This window comes from Coturnix japonica, chromosome 9 (genome assembly GCF_001577835.2).
Source record: "Coturnix japonica isolate 7356 chromosome 9, Coturnix japonica 2.1, whole genome shotgun sequence".
NCBI classification, from domain to species: Eukaryota; Metazoa; Chordata; class Aves; order Galliformes; family Phasianidae; genus Coturnix; species Coturnix japonica.
Window position 1 is genome coordinate 17,855,664 of NC_029524.1, and position 20,317 is coordinate 17,875,980.

General features: G+C 43.5%; 1 protein-coding gene and 1 long non-coding RNA gene across 9 annotated transcripts in view; one reads left to right on the forward strand and one right to left on the reverse strand.

Annotated features, from left to right (window-relative positions):
• MECOM (MDS1 and EVI1 complex locus) overlaps positions 1–20,317 on the forward strand; it is a 321,499-nt gene that overhangs the window by 211,764 nt on the left and 89,418 nt on the right. The gene's annotated exons all lie outside the window — the stretch shown is intronic.
• Positions 590–2,042, reverse strand: LOC107318332. Its single transcript, XR_001557311.2, has 3 exons — positions 1,938–2,042; positions 1,478–1,598; positions 590–896 (listed from the first exon to the last, which is right to left on the reverse strand). It is a non-coding gene; the product is annotated as an uncharacterized LOC107318332 (long non-coding RNA).

Below are 20,317 nucleotides of genomic sequence, written 5' to 3' on the forward strand. Positions count from 1 at the left end.
AGCTGGGGTCAATTATTTTAATAAATGGTTTCGAAATGTCAATTAATCAGTAAACAGGATGGACTGATGTGACAGAAAATGTGGCTGCTTTGTTGTGAGTGGACCTATGGCTGCTTCTGACATTTGCTGGGCAGGTAACACCTGAAAACTGGACATGCCTTTCCTAGACTTTGATTATTCACAAATCTGTTGGGCAAGGTAAGTTCCATCATTAACCTTTAATCTTTTAGAAGCAGGTTGGCTGGAATCTATTTACTTTAACTGGCTTGCTCACTGATAATGCATGATTTTTAAATTTCCTTTTGTGCATTCCTTAGCTGAAGAAAAACACAGCTGTGTGTGAGACAAATTCTATTTATTTTCTCGTTAAGAAAAGTACAAGAAGATAGCATCATTGGAAAGCTAATAATAAAGAACTCCTGAAGAACGCCCTTCATGTGTTTGCTCTGCCACTTTACGAAGGCTTTCCAAACAACCCTTTCAGATGTATTAGTAAGGAAAGATATCTTAAAAGTCAAAGGAAGACAAAGTTAATGCATTTATAGAAGTACCATTTCAGATAACATTTTACCTGAGTGTTTAGTTTAGTTAAATATTAGAAAGGCAGAGATAATAGCGTTGTTTGTATTCATAAATGTGGAAAGTTGCATTTTCAGGGCACTGGAGTGTAAGGCATATCAAAGGTTTATCATCCAGGAATGTGAGGGGTGCTGTGCACCCAGCGGGCTGTGGGCCACTCCCTCCTGAGTCTGCAGAACCAGGGGATGCTCTGGTTTGGGCATGAAAGCCCTTTCTGCTCCATTTTCTGTCTCTTGTTCAGCAGTGGGAAGTAGACGAATGAGGGTATGCCAGCCTGGGACCCAGGGAAACTGCTCAAGCGCTGATGGATCTGCCTTCTTGGTTGAGGGAGATTCAGTGATGCATCACAGAGAGGGAGATGAGACAAAAGTCTGGTCATTTGGGGGGTTTTCCACAGGACCTATTTATGGGATACCACCACCTCTCCTTCTAAAGAAGATATAAAATGAACATTCTCAAAACACCCTGCAAATGCCTGTACATGTCCAGGCACAATTATGGTAGCCCAGCCAAAATTACATATGGTGGCATGAGGTGGAGAAAATGTGGCCACATACACAGGAAAATGAAGCCACACACCTCCAGCATTCCCAGCCCTTCTCTTCTCACGAGTCAGAGCAGACAGCCTATGTGCAAACTTCTAGCAGAAGCTGGCTGCCCTGCCAGCACTCCCAGCCAGCCTTTTTAGACTTGTTGCCATCCTCAGAGTCAAATCCTCAAATACATGTGTTGAAATGATCTGACAATAATGGCCCTGACTAAAATATGATGCTGTTTTGACTGAGTGTGGTTTAAACTGCCATCTGCTGGCTTGTAGTTTTCAAGGCCAATATTAAAAACAATTTTCTCTCATATAGCATTCCTCATTCATATTAAAATAAAGCAGGCTGAATAATACCTTTCCTCCTGTGACGTACAGCTGAGAATTGCACTGTGGAATAGAAATGTGTCAGAGTGCAAAGGTAAAGTCCTGGTGCTTGTAGGTTGATTCCTCAGGGATGTTTGTGTTCAATTCATGCCTAAAAGAAAAGTTTAGTTGCAAATGCACCTCCCCTTGAAGTCAGTGAGACACAGATATACAGATGGCAAGCTAGGGCAGTTACTTGGTTTTTGCTTCTACAGGCAGCTTCCTGGAACATTGCTTGGGAATTTTGCCAGAGAAAGGACCAAGATAGCCCGGCTTGCTTTATTTGGAGTTACTCAATAATAATTAAACCTTTTTCCCCCCGTTCTCAAATCGTTTGAGAGAGGAAAATTCAACTATTTGTCTGGAAAACTGGCAGTCACTTGAGAAGGAGAAGATTAATACCAATAGCTGCTTTGAATTATTTTCCCATTAGCTGTCTCTTAAAACTCACGAAAAATCAAGGCATCCCTGTCACTTGTAGCTCAGAGGCATTGGCAGGACCTCTGGAGGGTGTGAGTAGTGATGGGGTGATTGTGCTGGATTGTGATGTAAGCACCTGCTGGGAACAGAACAGGATGTTCAGCTGGGGGGCAAAAATGCTCTGCCATGGGGAACATTACAGCCCCAGGTCTGCTGGCCAGGAATGGAAATAGACCCCACAACCCCAGCCCACCAGCGTGTGCTGTTCAGTCACCTCAGGAAATTCTGGCCATGGGAAAGACCCTCCAGCTGCAGCACCGCCAACTCCTTGCACTTCTTGGTTGACGCGGGCTATGCAAACCAAGAGGGGATTATAAAACACCTTTCATCTGGGGCATCTCAAGACACTTTGCAAACATTGAGTCATTAATTCCCTGAGTGCCCCTTTGAAGTTGGCAGGTATTATTGGGGGAGTGAAAGGGAGAGCGGTGGCGGCTGCGCAGTGGCAGAGGAATGCAGTGACGACATCGATGACACGACTAATTTATTTAGTAAACTGAGTTTAGCATGGTAATGAGGATGTATTTGCCATCATCCCATCAGTCATCAGATTTATGAAGCTCTCTAGGCAATGAGCTCTGCTGTGTCTAAGTTTAGTTTGATTTGTTCAATTAATTCTTCTAATTCATTTTGACTGAAGAAAAACCCCTCAGATTGTGTGACAGGTCAGAAGGATCTCAGTAATATAAATGTGTGTGCCTATATGTACATCTGTTTATCTACAAAGAAACCTGTAGTTCTGGGTATGCATGACTATAAGTTACATTAAGATTTTATTTTGGTCTAAAGTAGACCATTTCAAGCCAAGGTAGAGCTGGTGTCTTTTGCTTTCAGAAATGTACATTAGTCCAAGACTTCAACAGCATTCCTGTTCTTGCTTTGGGCTATTTCCCTTCTTACGATATCCAAGTAAGTAATATCCAAACACTGAGTCTTCTATGTCCCAGTTCTCCCCTTTGTCTCTGGAGCTTTAGGGTGCTGCATGGGAGAGATCAGAGCTTTGCTTCACCTTTTCCAGATCATTCATATGTAACTAAGTGAAAAGATAACCAGAAAACTGCCAAAACCTGTCTGCAGCCATGGTTCACCCAACCCCTGCCTGTGGTAACCATAAAGATACACAAAGCTGTTTTTATGGGCAAACCAATTTGCACAGATAGAGGGGAACTCAAAAAGCAGATTCTAGTGGGGTTTTTGCTGCTGTCTCTCAATGCAGATAGTATTGCAGCACTCCAAATGGCATTATGCTCTGCCCTGTTTTGGAGCCTGATGAAGAAATGTACTCCAAGTCATGCAGGATTCTCTAGCAGGTGACAATGAGAATGAGAGATATAAAGCAATGAGAAAAGGAGATATAATTTTCACCGATTTAACCAAGAGCAGTGACACTGTCTGCAGCCAAGGAGAGAGACAAAAATTATTTGCCAGAGTGCCAACACACGTTCCCTAGCGGATAATTGGAAAATGAGAACAGCCTGTCACAGATTAGCCCAATTTCTAAAGCAAGCACAAGACAGACTGATTTTGTTTACGAGAAAGGAGCATCTCAGTAAAAGTCAGATTTGGGTTTCAAAGTTAGTTGTTTGTGTACTTGTATGTACACATCAATTATCTGCACAGGGCTCCAAAGTCTGGCTAAGTTCCATTAAGGATGCGCTAACCCTGACAGAGCTGAGCACAGCATCTCCCAGGCTGATGTCTATCTGTCCCTAATATCATCACTGGCTTTACAGAAAGCAGCTGCTAATGCTCATAGGTTTGAGGGCTTTGGTAAAAACGGTTTTCATTACCATGTTTATTTTATGAGATACATAGTATATTCCGATGAAGGCTTCTGGTAGTAAATCTTAAGGTTTTGGCTTGGCGCATTTCTTTGTGTGCTGCAGAAGAAACCATGCCCTGGGCCAAACTTTGCAGCTTGGAGCTGCCCCTCCCTGAGATGCTGCCACAGATACACATTCATGAGTCCATATGGTGATGCATACAGACAGCTAGGGGTGGGGAAATCACATCCTTCCCTGGCCAAAGCCACTGTCACTGGGTGCTGGATGTTCCACGTGCCTACTCAGTGTGCCAGGCACTGCTTGCCGTTATGTCAGATTTGTTGATGGTGGCCACAGCAGTGGTCAGGCAGTAAAGATGGTGCCTTTAAATCTCAGAGAATGAAAAGATGCTCTTTATGTGCTATTTGATACTTTCCTCTGTATTTTAGAGGATATTTGGTGAAGAGTGAGTGAGTGTCTCTTGTATATCTACGTGGAGAGGTTGTGTATTAAGAATCCACCTGCAGCAAGTTTGCTGATGATACAAAGTTCCACAGAAACATATGGAAGAACTTCTTTGCAGTGAGGGTGATGGAGCACTGGGACGGGCTGCCCAGGTGGGTTGCAGAGTCTTCTTTGGAGATATTCATGACCCATCTGGATGCCTACCCGTGCAACCTGAAGTAGGGAACCTGCTTTAGCAGGGCTGGGGCTGGCCTTGATCACTAAAGGCCCCTTTAAACCTCTGAAATTCTGTGATCTCAGATGCTCCTTTCCTAAATCACTTTTCTGGTTTCCGTCACAAATCCTTCAGTACTCATGGAAACTAAGAAATGGATGATGTCATAGCAAGCATCTCAATCCCTCTGGGTGTGTTTCAGTCTTGAGTGAAGTGTCTCTGAGAAGAGAAGAAAGATCTACTGATGAGTTTTCTTCTGTGAAATGAAGTACAGAGGGACCTAGATATGTGTTTCATTGCCACCGAAATGGGAAACCTCATAGCCAGGCAATTGGTAGAAGTTTTTTTTCTTCTCTCCAGGAGGGAAAGAGAGCAGCAGGAAGGGGAAGGCAGTGCCTGGAATGACCTGCTTTCACTACTCAGACAGCAGTTTCCTCCTTATCTTTACACGTGATCTGGAAGCCTTAAAAGTGATTGCAAATGCAGCGAACTTTTGAGTCAGGTCACATTCCGATGGACTGCAAGTAGAGAAGGCCACCCCTGCAGGCCAGGTGACCTCTACAGATTCTGCAGGATGACAGCAAGAAGGCATTTTGCCTTCTGCTGTGGCATTTGTGCATGAGCTGTGGCTACGGGACTTATTGTCCCCATGTACATCTCCCTTAGAGCCTTGGATCTGTGTGCTTGTCACCAGAGCTTCTGCACATAACAACGCGATGCATTGCAGCTGCCTTTGAGGAGCATAAACACCCCAGCACGTATAGCACTCATGCTTCGTATAAATATTTCCAAAAATTGAAGATTCAAATCACAGTGCAATGCAGTGCTATTTATTTCATAGCAGTATTTTTATTGTGGGATGACTTATATATAACCTTGAATTTCAAGTTCAGTGGAACAGGCGAACTATTTGTTTAGAGGGCAGGACGATTAAAACCATTTTTTCCCCCTGTTTGAATTGGATAAAATTGTAATTTATCCTTTACGTCACAGTAGCACCCTAGTGGTTATCATATTGCATTAGTTACATGAGTTTTCAGTGAACGTTAGACAGTATATACTACTTTCAGTAAATAGACCAGTCATGCTTATAGTTACATGGAAAACTCCAGGAAATTTGTGATGACATTCCCTGCAGGTTAGTAATTTGACCCATTATTTATACTGGTTTAATTTGAGCTTTAAAATAATCTGGTGAAACTAGATAAGGCTCAGCATTCTCCAAAAACTTTCTTTCGTCCAAGTCTAGAAATGCTTTAGGCAAAATATTTTGGGATTTACCAAATTCCACCATCAAGAATTTCCTCCTTGTACATCAGATGAAGCAGATAAACAAACAAATAAAATATCCTGGACTAAAATGATGGGTGATTATTTTCACATCCACTGGGCATCAGCTCCTCTATTTCTGCCCAAGCCATCCCCACTATCCTGCCCTCCTCAGCCATGCATGGGATGCAGGCACTTTCCCTAATTCCACGTATCCACCAGAGATTTTGCACCAGGCAACAGTTAAATAACGCCGCACACATAACACGTGTCCAAGCATGTCCGTCCTGATTTTGCAGAGCTCTTAAGTATCTGCTTAAATTGATGCATATGCTTAAGCTTATCCCTGTAGAGTTAAGCATGAAAAGTATGTATTTAACCTTAAACATATGCTTAAATGCTTTGCTGAATGGAGACCATAAGGCCTAATCCAGTGATCATTTAAACCAATATCACATTATTTCAGTGGCTGCTGTGTGTGTCCATTCAGTGTATGAGCGCTGGAGACAGATGAGTAAAAGCAGCAGATGTACCAGTGCTCTCTTGACACGGAGACTTTCATAGGCAAACCCCTTTTAATTTTAACTATCCCGCTAAGCCATTTTTAAACGGACAGGCCATATCAAAATATTGCTTTCTGTAGTGCTAGTACTGCAGTATCCTTTTCCAGTTTTTCCATTGCATCTCACTGCTCTTGCCCTCAGCACTCCTGCACACAGCATCTCAGCTTTGTTTAATACAAAACCTATCTTGCCGTGGAGGAAACTATTTGTTCACCCCGCAGACATCTCACGGTGTGTGGTTTACTGACAACTCGGGCTGAAGCAGGTTGTTTTCCAACTGGAAAAAAAAGAAAATACAGCTCCCCAGTGCCACCTCCATGTCCTGGAACTGCTGTTGGGACCCCTGGATGAGGGAAGCCATTGGGGGTTATTTCATTTGCTGACCTGATCACTGTTGGCTGCCAACGCCCTGTGACACACAGAACCTGCCTGACCCAGGTGGGCTGTAAAAAGGTCTTTTGGCATTTCCCCCGTCCCCCTTAATCTGTCACCAACAGCTGAGTTCCTAACTGAGGAAGGCTGGCAAAATTTCCCTGATTCATCCAAAACAGCCAAAGGGATCACATATGTGTGCATGTGTAATTTGAATTCAAATAAATATTTCTTTAACAATTTACAGCTTCTCTGTGCAAGCAGTGTAAAACAGGACAGGGTGTACATCCTGCTCCTGCTGATGACTGAAACCTTTTGGGCTCTCGTTTGGTAGCAGAGAGGCAGGCACACCCCACGTTGTTGGACTTGTCATTTGCTCCCAGGGTGGGGAGCTGCACACCATTTTCCAGGCCAAAGTGGTTTTCGTGGCGGCATCATGAAACCTTTAAACAGGCTGGTAATGGAAACACTGGCAAACGGTGCCAGAAGTGGCATGAAATGAGCAGCACTGTAAGATCTTGCAGCTTTCTAGGAAGTTTATGGACAGTTAGTGACTTTGCCTGGCTGGATGAGAATTCTGCTTTTTGCATCTCTTTGGTTCATGGCTGCATATGGAAGTGAGGGACAGAGATGGGGCTGCTGATGCACAACTGGGAGCTGCCACCTTCGTAGTGGGGTCAGTGGCTCTATGCACTGGGATAGTGCTCAATACATCGTTTTCTTTCATGGCATTTCCTTCCATGGCAAGAAACATCCTCACAATATCAGTGGTTCTTGATTTAATTCTCTTTGAGTAGAGAGTAGAGAGTGATGGAATCACCAACCCTCGAGGCGTTCAAGAACCATGGAGATGTGGAACTGGGGGATGTGGTGGGGAAGGGTTGGGGATAGATTTGGTGGCCTTAGCGATCTTTTATCAATTGTAATGATTGTGTGATTCTATGAAATTCCCATTAATTCTTTTGTATATGGATTGCCACCGAGCACTTTAAAAAGCTACATATCCCAGTGAGTAATGAGGTTAGTTTACACGTGTGTAACTGTAGACACACTCTGGATATTGAGAAGGGTTTTGCTAGGCTGTACAATACAAAGAGTGCCAGGCAGGAGATATGCATTGGGATGCTTCTGCTCCCACCAAAATCAAAAGTTTCACAGGGAATAGAGCTGAATTTTTAAAATGCCACAGTAAGAGCCCAGTCCTGCCATCCCTGCTCACATGAGAAATCCTGTTGATATCAGAGAGTCTATTTGACTGATTAAGGACTAATTCTGTGAATAAGGATTTGCAGGAAACAGCTTTATCTCCTCTGCATACCACAGATCCTGGTCTCTAAAAGTGTTTGCTGTAAACGCTTATCATTTATGTAAGTGCCCTTCAATGGACATTCATATAATGGGGTAAATATTTAAAAAGTGGTGCAGTGCTTTAGCTATGCAGGGCTGAAGGATTTGGCTGCTGGTGTCGGAGCTATAAAAGGGCCTGGGAACCTCCTGTGCAGGACAGACCTCAGCACTGGTGCCCTGTGAGTGGCATTGCTCATTGCAGAAATTCACCTCTGCCTAAAATACGGGTAAAAGTGGCTCAGATATGGTGTGGTTGCTGAATAATAAAATGTTGGCAGTGGCGTAGCTGGCCAGTGAGGGAAAGTTCAATCTTATAAATAACAGTGCTTTGAAAGGATATCAAGAGGGCAGCATATTTTTAGGAAATCTTGAATAGTGTGTTTTTCCCTGCTATCCCTCCCTCTCTCCCTTCCCTCCTTCTTCCCTCCTTCATCTCTCCTTCTTCTCCTTCCCTTCTTCTTCCCTCTTTCTCTCCCTCTCTCCTTCCTTCCCTCTCCTTCCCTCCCTCTCTCCCTCCCTCTCTCCCTCCTTCCCTTCTTCCTTCCTTCCACCTTCCCTCCCTCCTTTCCTTCCTCTCTCTTATCTTTCACTTTTGTTGTTGTTGTTTTTTAATCTGAATAAACTCTCTTGCGCTGTTTGTTAGCCACAGAAACTACAGCTAACAAATTACTGAAAGCCAGGTGAAGCCTTTGAAGAATTTCTAAATGAACCCCAACCGCAGCCTACGGCTACTTGCTCAAAGTGAAAAAAAAAAAATTAAGGTGAACTAGCCACTGTTACTAAGAGTCAATTGACAGAACACATGGGTCATTAATTTTGTGTCCTTTGTTTTGTCAGTTTGTTTTTGTGAGGCCTGGTAGAGAAAGTAAAACCAGTCAAGCTGAAAATTGTCTGCTCTGTAGCTGATTTCCCCTCCCAGCATGCCCTGACCCAGGGGAGGGGGCTGCGGGGCACCCGGCCCCTTCCTTCCATGCAGAGCGCAGGGGCTGCTGGCGGTCGTTGCGTGCTGGGGGTATGAGGTGCCCTCCTGGGGCAGGGTGTGTGCAATGAGGGGAAGGATCCCACCATTCTTTTGGGCTGGGTGAAATTTGGGGAAAAATCATGATCAAAAGGAAATAATAACAATAACATAACAACAACAACATAATAAATGCATATGAATATATCCGACATATATCTATACAATCAAGTGGGGTCAGCACTAATCCAGGCATTGTGCCCCAGAATGGCTTCTCCAGTCCCCATGGGGCTTTTAACATCTGTGAGTGCTTGCATATCTTCATGATCTCCACTATAATGACCAGTGCTCTTGGGTGTTTTGGGTTGAGGAGTGTCTCAGCCCCTGACCCACCCACTGTGCAGGGGCTGGAGGCCAGGTCACTGTCATGGACCCGGTCCCAGGCACAGGGAATGAGCAGTCTGCAGCAGTTTTCCTCTTAAAAGACAAGAGTAGCCAGTGGCATTCAAAGAAGGCAAGTATTGCACATTTGCAGCCAAATCCCATAAAATTAGCAAGCAAAATACTTCCTGTGTCTAAGAGCTGTAGAGTGGATAATGGGCAGCAATCAGGTACACCAGGCAGATGCTCTCAGTTTTGCCTTACCAACCATGGATCACCTCCCTAGACCTTCATGACAACGGACTTGTGGAAACTTTAAGGCTGAAAAATACCACTGAACTGATCTAGTCCAACCAACAACCCATCCCTGCCATGCCCACTAACCACGTCCCTCAGTGCCACATCTACCAGCCGCCATCATGGCTATAAAACTGACATCTCCCAGTCTCTTCTGTAACTTACTTAGAAGAAAAATGTGAACGCAGGGCATCATTATAACAAATTAACTTGTTCATCAGTGCCTACCATGTTTGGGTGGATTATTGAATTCCTTCTCACTTTTGGTTTGACACGCCATTTTCTCTCATTAGGTTGGTTGTCAGAAGTGGGTGTTTGTGGGCTGGTGTTATTGCTAGGACTGAGAGAAATTAGGAGATGTAATTTAGGAATAGAAATAGGGCATATGGAAAATATCCATTTAGTGCTCTGTCAATAAAGACAACAGAAAAAAAAGCATGACTCTATTTGATTAAATGCTCTCGGAATTACAAAAAATGATCCCTTTAACTCCATTATCTTAACAGTCATTGGGAATAAATTGCAATTAATCGAGTAGCCTTTAATCCAACAGTTAAAATTGATTTTGGCATTATCTTCTGGATGCTGGATGTCGGTAGGCAAGTGCTAAAAAGTTCTTTCTTCCTGTTGAAGGATTGCTAGCATTTTTGTTGTATAATTCAGTATTGATGTCACTTAATATTTGTTTTTAAGAGACTAAAACAGTTTGCTGAATCACTTTCATGGTTCATTAAAGCAAAAGCTGCAGCTTCTGTTCTGACTGCCTAGATAACATTTTCAGATAAACACAATTTCCTGGAGTTTGTGGGGATTTTTTTTAATGTTTTTTGTTTTGTTTTGTTTTCTCCTGGGTCAAGCCCAGAACCTTTACCTTATGAAACAGATTACGCTTTCAAAATATTGTATGTTAAGTGTGTGTTGTTGCTTGTTATCCATAAATCAGATACAGAGTCCTAATGCCCAAGAATGTTCCGTTCGCTCTAAGGAGAAATGTTCACTTTTATATAGGAAAAAAGTCTTGGCAGACAAGTTGGAAGTACCAGATGGAATAGGTTGCGCCACATGGATTATAAGATTTCCCCCCCCCTCCCTTCTTATTGATGTCTTAAATTGAACATGTTCCATCTGTCTGCTCTCAATAATGAATGGTTACTTTTTTTTTTTATTGTAAAGGTAACAAATTCCATATAGAATAAATTAATTCAAGCATGTAATGAAACATGCTAGGAGTGTGTGTGTGTGCGTTGGAATTATGTGTAGAAATCTAATATAGTTCATGAACTGCAGCAGGTAAGACCAGTGGCAGAACTGACAGCTAAAATTTGCTATTAAGACGATGCTAGGAGAAGTTTACAGTGAGAAGCTCTGGGCTGCAGAGGAAGAGAAGTGCAGTCATGCCACAAGTGTTTATTCTATTTAATAGTACTTGGATGTAGGGCTTTTCGTCGTGTCAGGTCCCCTTCTGGGGGTGTAAGCAGGCAGAAATGTGTGCTTTACCCACACAGAGGCCTCTTCACACCACTGGAAGGAAGCAGACTGTAATGCACAGTGGGCTCCAGGCCTCCCCCCACCCTCAGAAGAGGATGAACGTTGTGCTGTTAGGCCAAGAGCACTTCTCATTTCTCCTGGCTGGAGTCAGGCTGGGGGTACAAACTTAAGGCAAATTCAAGTGCTTTGTGTGCTGAAGCAAAAGCAGCGCAGCTCTTAGCTCTGGGATGAGCCGCTGGGCTTCAAGCACTCATATGGGGAGGGAGATACTCCCTGCTGCTGCCCAGGGTGTGATTTACTTTCCCTTCTTTATTCCGTTGTGGCTTTAGATGCCTTTGTTGCACATGTTGCTATAAATGAAGAATTAAACACAAAGCTTTAAATGCTGCAGCAGGCCCATTTTGCTGGTAAAAGTTGATTTTATTTTCATATGAACACACAAATATATGTATTTGTGTTCTTGTATCAATGAATTTTAAAAGGCTGGCTCTTTAAACTTTGGGGAACAGTTGGTTTTGATTTTGGATGTAATAATCTTTTCTTTCTTTGACAAGGGTTTTTATCTGGAATTGGAAATTACTCTTTCTTTACTTAAAGATAATTGATGCAGACCGAACTTGTTAAAGTCAAAACAAACAACCCGGTTCTTTATTACATGCTTATGTGCTTAGTCACAGACTTTATATTAGATTCTGCAAACGGCACAATTTATGCAGTGACATGTCGGAGACTTAATGTTGTAATTTTCCTGTTCCTAATGGAGAATTAAGAACCCAGAGAACCTCGGAGGTTCACATGCGCAGAATCCCCACTGCTGGGGTGCAGAGGTCTCGCAAAAATTTAGTAAGTGAGAAGGAGAACAAAGATTCTTAGTTGGGGGAAAAAATTGGATAGCCTGTGGCTGGGAAGCTGATTGGGACAGGTAGGCACAGTGGGGCGCAGGATAATGAGGCACATGGCAAATGTGATGCACAGATGTGAAGCCAACTGCAGCTCTGGTTCCAGGAGCCGCGCATGCCACGGCGCTGTGCCCCGGGGCTATGTCTACACCAGAACATTTGGAGCAGTAAACGACGGCAACATTAGGTTCAAATTAATCTATTACTCCAGAGCTGTGAAATGCTGGTTGCTTGTTTCGGAATTACATTGCCTCTGGGTGAAATGTTTTAGGTAGATTTTAATGCATGCTCATGGCTCGCAGAGCAGATTAAGAGGAGAAAGGGAAATTAGAGCAGTTAGGAGAGCTGTTGAGGTGCACATTTCTGGTTAAAGTATATGAAAAAAGTATTCCATATTTCGCAAACAGGCCTGTTCTCCTGTTGGCCACCTGCTGCGACCGAAATATCCTACACCGTAATGAAGGCAGGTCTGCAGAAGCCCTGTAAATAGCTCAGAAAGCAGATAGAGGGGATGCTGGCCTTTCCACAGAATTCAGGGGCATTTCTTCTGCCCTGCTCACTCCCACACCAGAGCCTGGTAGCTGCCTGAATCTCACAGTACCGTGTTAGGGTTAAGCAATCAGATATGAGCTGCTCTCCCTGTCCGTAAGTAGTCCTGGCAGAGCTGTGGCCCAAGCAGACCTCTATCCCAAACTGCAGCATGAGATGCTCTAAATCCTCGTCGATTAAATAAACTTCATTCAATCAGGGCAAACTGTTTGGAACTATCTATAAAGAATATATTTCTTTTACTATATTGTTGCTTTTCTTATAAAAACACTTAATTGAAATGCCTAAGAGCTGCCCAGCACAAAAGTCAATAAAAAGCCTAGAATAGAGTTTATAGGGGTTGTCTATGTACATAATTAAATCCTTCAGGCACTTTAAAACTCTGCAAAATAAATGGTTATGCAAGAATGGCCTGCTGAGAGAAGAAATGCTTGTATCAGCTTTAAGCAGCTGCTCTCTGCTCCTTGTTTCTGGGCTGGAATGAGAAAGCTATTAGGAGAGGGGACGACTGCAAGCCACATACAAATCATCTTTGTTATTGACACTTCAGGGAGTGCTTTATGGTGGCTGTCAGGGCCAGTGCTGTGCCCGCCCGACTCAGCTGCCCCAACGTGCAAAGGAGACGTGAGTGACACGGCCAGCGTCAGCGCTCAGCTCCCATCGGGGCCTGGGAGAAGGGGCTGCAGCAGGGCCAGACCCGGCTCCGCCGGAATAACAGAGGTTAATTGCTTGCAATGGTCTATTATTGTAATAGGAGTAAAAGGGGAGGGCTTTGCTTAGATTTGATTTCACTGTTCTTCGGGGAATACAGATTGAGGGGGTGGGATTGTTATTAGGGGCAAAGGAAGTGGTGCTAAAAAAAGAAGAGTTTAATGAATGTAACCAATAGAAAAATTGTAGGTTTGTTTCTCCCTCTGGTCCTCAAAGTTATGATAAATGATAGCACAAGGAAAAGATAACCTACCATGAGAGTAGGATCACCAAGGCCAAATACTAAAACTCCCAGCTGACTGCCCCATACACTGCAGCCTCTGTTCGTGTTTATTTTTTCTACTCACTCTTGGTTTCGTCAATCAGTATGATAGACGATAACTCCTGACTAGAGCAGCCTGTGTCCTGCTCTCTCACGGTGGGTAGCATGTTGTGGTTGGCGCCGTGCAGGCGGAGGATCACCCGCATCAGAAGCATCGGGGGATGAGGTACGGAGCAGCCTTCCAGCCGTGAGCCCCTGGGAGAGGAGCAGGCAGCGGTGTTATCAGCACGCGGCCGCGCTGCCAAGAAAATGACCACACATTAGTAGCTTTGTTTGGGTAGAGTCTGTGGGGGGGAGGTGGGGGGACGCCGCTCGTGAATTGAGACGCGCTTTTTCTGTGAAATCATCCCAGTTTCAAGTGTTAAAAGATAGCTTGTTCAAAAAGAAACCATACGCAGCTTGCCCGAGGTGAGCCCACAAGAGGGCTCTGGGCATTTGTCACGTTGTGTCTGGGGAGGTGGACACACGGCTCTCTGGCTCCAGAAAGCAACAGGTTTGCTGTGGGTTGTGGATCCCAGGGGTAGTCAGTCCCTCCTGCAGGGCTGTGCAGGGCTGTGCTGACTGCAGTGGGTGGATGCTGCACGCTGAGCACTTTCCTGCACAGGACCCATCATGCAGCAGCACTCTTTGTTTGCCTTCCCCATCCTGATACCTCTGTGTTCTTTGCTTGTGATTTTGCTGCTACTTTTCTAATTAGGGCAAGCAGAAAGCGTGCTTCCCATTGCTGAAACCTCAGCTTTTTATTTCGGTCCTGGCGGGGCCTCCAGGGCCGTTTCATTTTGGAGCCGAGAACACCCTGCCTCCCCCAGCGAAGGAAGTAGCCAATGCGGAATTCTTTTGATATCTTGTGATGTAACAGTGGTCAAACATTTCCTGCTCAACATTTTTTCCAATGTATTTGTGGTTCTTTTCCCAGGAACAAACGCTTCAGGATTTCGGTGGGCTGCGCTTTGCCAGGCGCTGCAGACAACTGATAAAGGCACCCAGAGCATCCGCAAGTGCTTTTTGGGAAACAGCCCCTTGTGCCTTCCTGCCTGGTGTAACTTTCTGAAATGAAACACATCTTTCCCCATTCTCACCCGTCTCTCCCTAATAACTGCTGCTCTGTGTCGAGGTGAAATTTAACACTAGAATATTAGTTTTATTCCAGCTAATTATGTTACTGCTCATGAACCCTTGGATTTAGGGTTGGTCTGTTTCTAGTTATCCTGCCAAGTTTTGTGCTTGACGGAGGGGGTCTGTTTCATACTACTTGGCCTCCCAACCTTTGTAACCCCTGGTTTCCTCTCTCTTCTGAATCACAGGTTTATGTTCTCTCCTTCTGTGAAAAGATTGAAAGCTCGTTCAAGTACAAACTGACCAAAAAGCAGTAGTAATTTTTTAGGAGATCTTTTCTTATCAAAATATTTTTGCTGAAAAATAAGGTAAATGCATCTGTGATTGTTGATAGAAAGGAACACGACCATTAATAAAAAGCAGAGAGGGGTTTTTGAAACAGGGCTTCCACTGTTACAATGGAGACACTTTCTACTACTTTATTTAGTGCAACACCTGTGGCTGCTCACATCGCTCGTGGCTGAAATAGTCCAGGTCTACACAGAAAAAAAACTGCTGCTGTTTCATTAACTTATTTGTACTTTCTGTTGGTGCTGTAGTGAGGGCTCCTCTGGGAGCAGAGCTGGTGAGCGCGGTCCTGCACCGTGGATGCTCAGAGCAGTGTGGGTGACCTGAGGTCCCATAAGCGATGTATGAGCAGTGTGGACCATGAGTGGGTTGTGTGTCCATGCCTGGAGCATCCAGGCTGGTCCCAGCTCTGTGTCCACACATCTGCTCCTGAGCTGGAGCTGTCACTGAGCAGAACAGGGAGATGAATATTATCTGATGATACTAGGAAAACCCTTTGGGTATCTGCTTCCTCATTGTTGCGGGAAATATACCTCAACATTGAATTGCTTTGTGTTCCTACTTCCTATAAACGAGGCTCTCGGTGTTTTCAGAGGACAATATTGCTGCTTACATTGAACCCAGGGTAGTTTATCTGAGTGTCAACTGCTCCCCCTGTGCCCAGGCCTCTGCCCCGCTCCTGTGGCTGTTCCTACATCAGAAAGCTGATAACCACACAATTAGTGTCCACCTTCTTCCTATGGACAGCCACGCTACCTCCATGGGATGTGAGCAAATGTTTGCTAAATCTGATTTGTTTCTGCTATGCAACGCTCCTGCTGGCTTTTATTCAAAGCATTCCCAGTGCTCATTCAGACTAAGGCTTAGTATACAGTGTCTAAAAGTTATAATTGTCCATTCTACATGAAATACTGCTGCAGAGGACCCGAATGTAATATTTATACAGTCAGGCTGTGAGAGATGTGTGTGCTCATTTATACAAGCACTAATTCCTTCTTTTAAATTGTGGGAGAAACAGAAATGCAAATATGCATCATAGCAGCCAGATTCTAATTGCTCTGACTGTAGGAGAACTAGCCAAGTGTACTTTATTTAGCTTTGGATGTAAGTGGATCTTGAGCATATTCAGGAAGTTTTAAATGGGCAAAGAGAGCTCAGGTGCTTACAGGCTTCAGACAGGTCTCCCTGAACTCTTCCTCTTGGTTTCCACAAAAGCTGACTCCTGAGATTTATCTTGGAAATAAAACGAGGCGTCTAACAAAATAATTTACTATCTGCTTGATAAATATATGGACACTGAAATGCTGTTGCACTGGTCATTGAAATTTGGGGCAGGAAATGGAACTCCAGCCTCTTGACACCATGATGAAAGAACTTCTGAATCCAAAGTGTGGGAAAAATGTTGCTTGGGCTCTTTGTTACTCGGTTTGTGTAGGCGAGAAGCTTTTTTGAAAACAGGTTTGGTCACGAGAGAGCAACACAAACTTACTTGGATATTATGTACATCCAGCACTTAGAATCAATTAATTGTCTTGACCAACCCCATTCAATGATAAGCACTTCTTTCAGCTCATATTTCAATATGAGTTTTATTGGCCTTTTATAGCCCTGCTCAATTCAAACCAGAACGTGCTGGGGCTTTCCCAGCCCTGGCTCCTCTGGGTCCAATTCTGTTTTTTCTTCTTCAAGATCTGATTTTGCTCCCATTGTGTTCAGGGACAAAACCTCCAGTAATGTCAGGAAGCCAACAGCCTTTACTCATATTGAGGCTGGTGGGAAGCAGAGCTGGGTAAGAATTGCCAGGTTGTTCTGTTTTCTTATTCAAAACAATCCAAACCCCTCTTGTTCCCTCTTAGAGATGGTCTGTCCAAGTAACCCCATTGTGAACCTGTTCCAGTCTGCATTTTATTCACTGTGAGTGACTCTATTGCTTGTAGTGTTGCTGAGATCTCAGCGGTGCATTGTGTAACATAGTGAACAATCCCTTGGCTTAATTTATCTTAGATACAGTTTGGCCCTTAGCAAGGTGTGCCTCACTGATACCATGTAGTCATCCCTAATCAACCACAAGTCTTTCTCAATCCCACAGGGTGAAGGAAGAGTTTCAGGTTTATAACAGATACCTTGCTATTTGTTCTGCTGAACAGCAAACAATTTCTACTCTTTTTGTTTACACACCCCTATTTTCTTTGATAAAATCACTAATGAAAGCATTTAGCAAATGCAGTGGGAAGAGCATCCCTTAAAACTCTCCATTAACAGCCTTCCCTTTACTCAAACCATTTTACTTTTTCTCCCAGTACCTTCTTCTTGACTATTCCAGACAGGTTAGAAGATAACTGAAAATCATAGGAGAGAAGACCAGTAGTAAATGCTGATTGCTGGTATTGAACAGTTTTCAGCATAGATTTTCAGAGCCAAGTGTGTGGTTGGGCTTTTACTAAAAGCTTTGTGTTAGTGAGAAAAAGTCCCATGAGGACTGACAATCTGCTTACTGAATAAGCCAAAAAAAAAGCCTGATCTCTCCTTAAAGACACTGAAGAAGAAGAGACTGCATTGTTGGAAATGCAACATGCATAATCAATTACTTTGCAAAATGATTTTGTGTTAGAAAGTTACACAAGAACTGATCATCTATGAGTGAAGTGTTTTTGTTTTGTGTGCAACAAGAAATTTGTTTCACACGTGAAACATTTCACATTAAACTCTGAAATCCTTTAATATATCCAAGGGAACACAAACATCATTCTCTTTGTCCAGGTGCTTTCTCTGCATAGTCTTTCTTTCCATGAATTTAAAATAGATTGCTTTCAAAATGTAAAATCACGCTGAATTCAAGTGACAGCATGCACTGGTTCATTACATTACGTGTCAGAGCAAATCAGTGGTCCCACAGCTCCTTTTTGTTAGAGATCTCATCTGCGATGGATTGGCAGATTGGCACTGCTTCTGTCTATCTGCCGTGTCACCTTGCTTCCTACTCATGTACAATTACTCTCTACATGAGCTGCTTTGGCCACTTGCTTGTTTCCCTGCAGTACCAAAGAGAAGCTGCTTTGCTTTCAATGCACCAGACACCAAAACGCCCTTCTGATCTCTTCCATTCTCTCTGCCAAGAAGAGAAGGAGAGAACATGTCGTGTGGGGTTTGCTCTGGGCTAACAATGTTGTTATGAATTGTGCATACAGTGTTTGCATTTTTCACCTGCAGACTGCTGAACAGAATTGGGTGTGTGAGACAAAACAAACAACCAGACCATTAAAATATCTGCATGCTTTTAGGTCAAGCATGTATGAAGATCTACATGCTTGAAGTTTCTCAGAAGATCTCACCCTTATGTTAAACTACTACCCTCATGCGACTGTGGGATGTCAGTTTTGATTTGGCCTGGAACAATGGCCTGTCCGTGGCCGTGGGATGGGCTGGGTTAGCAGGGCTGGGCTCCCACGCCGAGGCCCCTTGGGCTTCATTCAGCAGCATCGTCTCACAACCGCTTTGTTTATTTGTTCCACGATTACATGTATGAGCTTCCAGAATTTCTGAGATCAGAGGTCAAGTGAAAGGTCACAGTTCACAGGTCAAGTGAGAGGCTAAAATTTGTGAAACCAAGGAAATGACAGGACAGTGCCAAGTGAAAGGTCAAAAGTCAAGTGAAAGGTTCAGCGTGGATGAAAGCGAGCAGCCTTCATGCCGGCCGGACCACACACCCAAGCAGGCCTGTACCAATGTCCTCAACATCAAAATGCAGCTGAAATTTCATACCCTGGCATCAGCCCCAGCTTGGGAGATGGGCCAAGCAGGCACTGCTCAGATCAGTGCTGTCTGTGGTGCAGTTTGAGGTTAATTGATGTTGATTCAATCTTGGGATGGGATAGATAATGATGGTGATGAGGTCTGAGTTTTTCTCCCAAAATTTCCATTAGACTGGGACGAGTCATTCAGAGTCCTTTCCTCTTGCCAGAACAAATAGGTCTGGGTTTATGGCTCTATTATGAGTCAGTGTCAGCTTGTCCACCCCACCTCTTCTACTTCTGCTCCTGTATTTACACATGAAGCCGTTTTTGTTTACATGTAAAACAGATCAATCACAATGGCTGTTCCACATTTGAACACTATTACATTAGTACTGTAATTTCCATTTGATTCTCATTTCAGCATGCTTTCCCAGCAGTAGCTTGAGCCAGCTGGGCACGTGCTAGCTTTGGGCTCCCAGTTTGTCCCTTAGGGATCTATAATTGTATGTGCAAAGCTTTCCTATCTGTTTTTTCTTTATTTATTTCTTTTTTCTTTTTTTTTTTTTTTTTAATGGAAAGCAGAACAGAATTGAATGGTGGTCAAGACACCAGTTCATCTAAAATAGCTGTATTTATTCACTGTTTTGAAATCATTTTTGTCCTCCTTATGACTCAGCTCAAAGAGTCAAGAAATTTGTAATATCCTCATGGGCCGAGAGAAAAGAAAAATGACATGGAAGAGTGATGTCACCCTTCCTTTCCTCCTGTCACTCCTTAATTCAGAAAGACTTCAAAGAAAATGATGCAGTCCAAATATTAATGAAGGACATTCCCCAGTCAGTGAAATTAAGTTCATATTAACTTTGTAATGGTCTAAGGACTGTTACAAAATTAGGCTCCATTTTAAAAAATGACTTTTTAAACTTTCTTGTTCTCATGATAAGCCGTGGTCCCTGAGAGCATGATTCCTGGAATTTATCTTCCGTTTTTCTTATGCTGATTTAAGCCACTGAGAAATGGGACTCATCTTTGGGTCAGAAATAGAGAAGGAAAACAACTGTTGTTGGTTGGGATGACAGCAGAGCAAAAAACAGTGCTTTTGTTCCTAGAGTTGATAGTCCTCAAAATGCTTTATCTTGTCTACACCATTTGCATTCTTTCTAGATTACACTTCAGTTTCCCAGTATTTGTCCAGTTTTCCAGCCCTCCCTGGAAATGTGGGACATGACATGGAACACTGTTTTCTTGAAGAGAGAAAGAGAGAGATCAAGATCTTGATGCTCACCGATTTCCATTATCTGCCTTCCTAAAAAATTGACATTTATGCTGAAAAAGAAACTAAGATGTTTCAAAATTGCAAGAGTTCACAGTTGCTCTTTGTATTATACATAGTTCAGCAGGAGGACTTGGATGCTGCAACATGGAGATTTTCAGTGTCTAACCATTACGAATCTGGCTTCCAAAAGCTTTCCTGTAGCACAGTTTACTCCTGTGAGTGGTGACCCAGCTTGTCCACAGCCTCCTAGGTTGACCAGGATGGTTATGGGAAAGCAGTCATCTACATTGGTCATCAGGGACCACAAGAAGATGCATGATATCTTAATTCCCTCTTCTC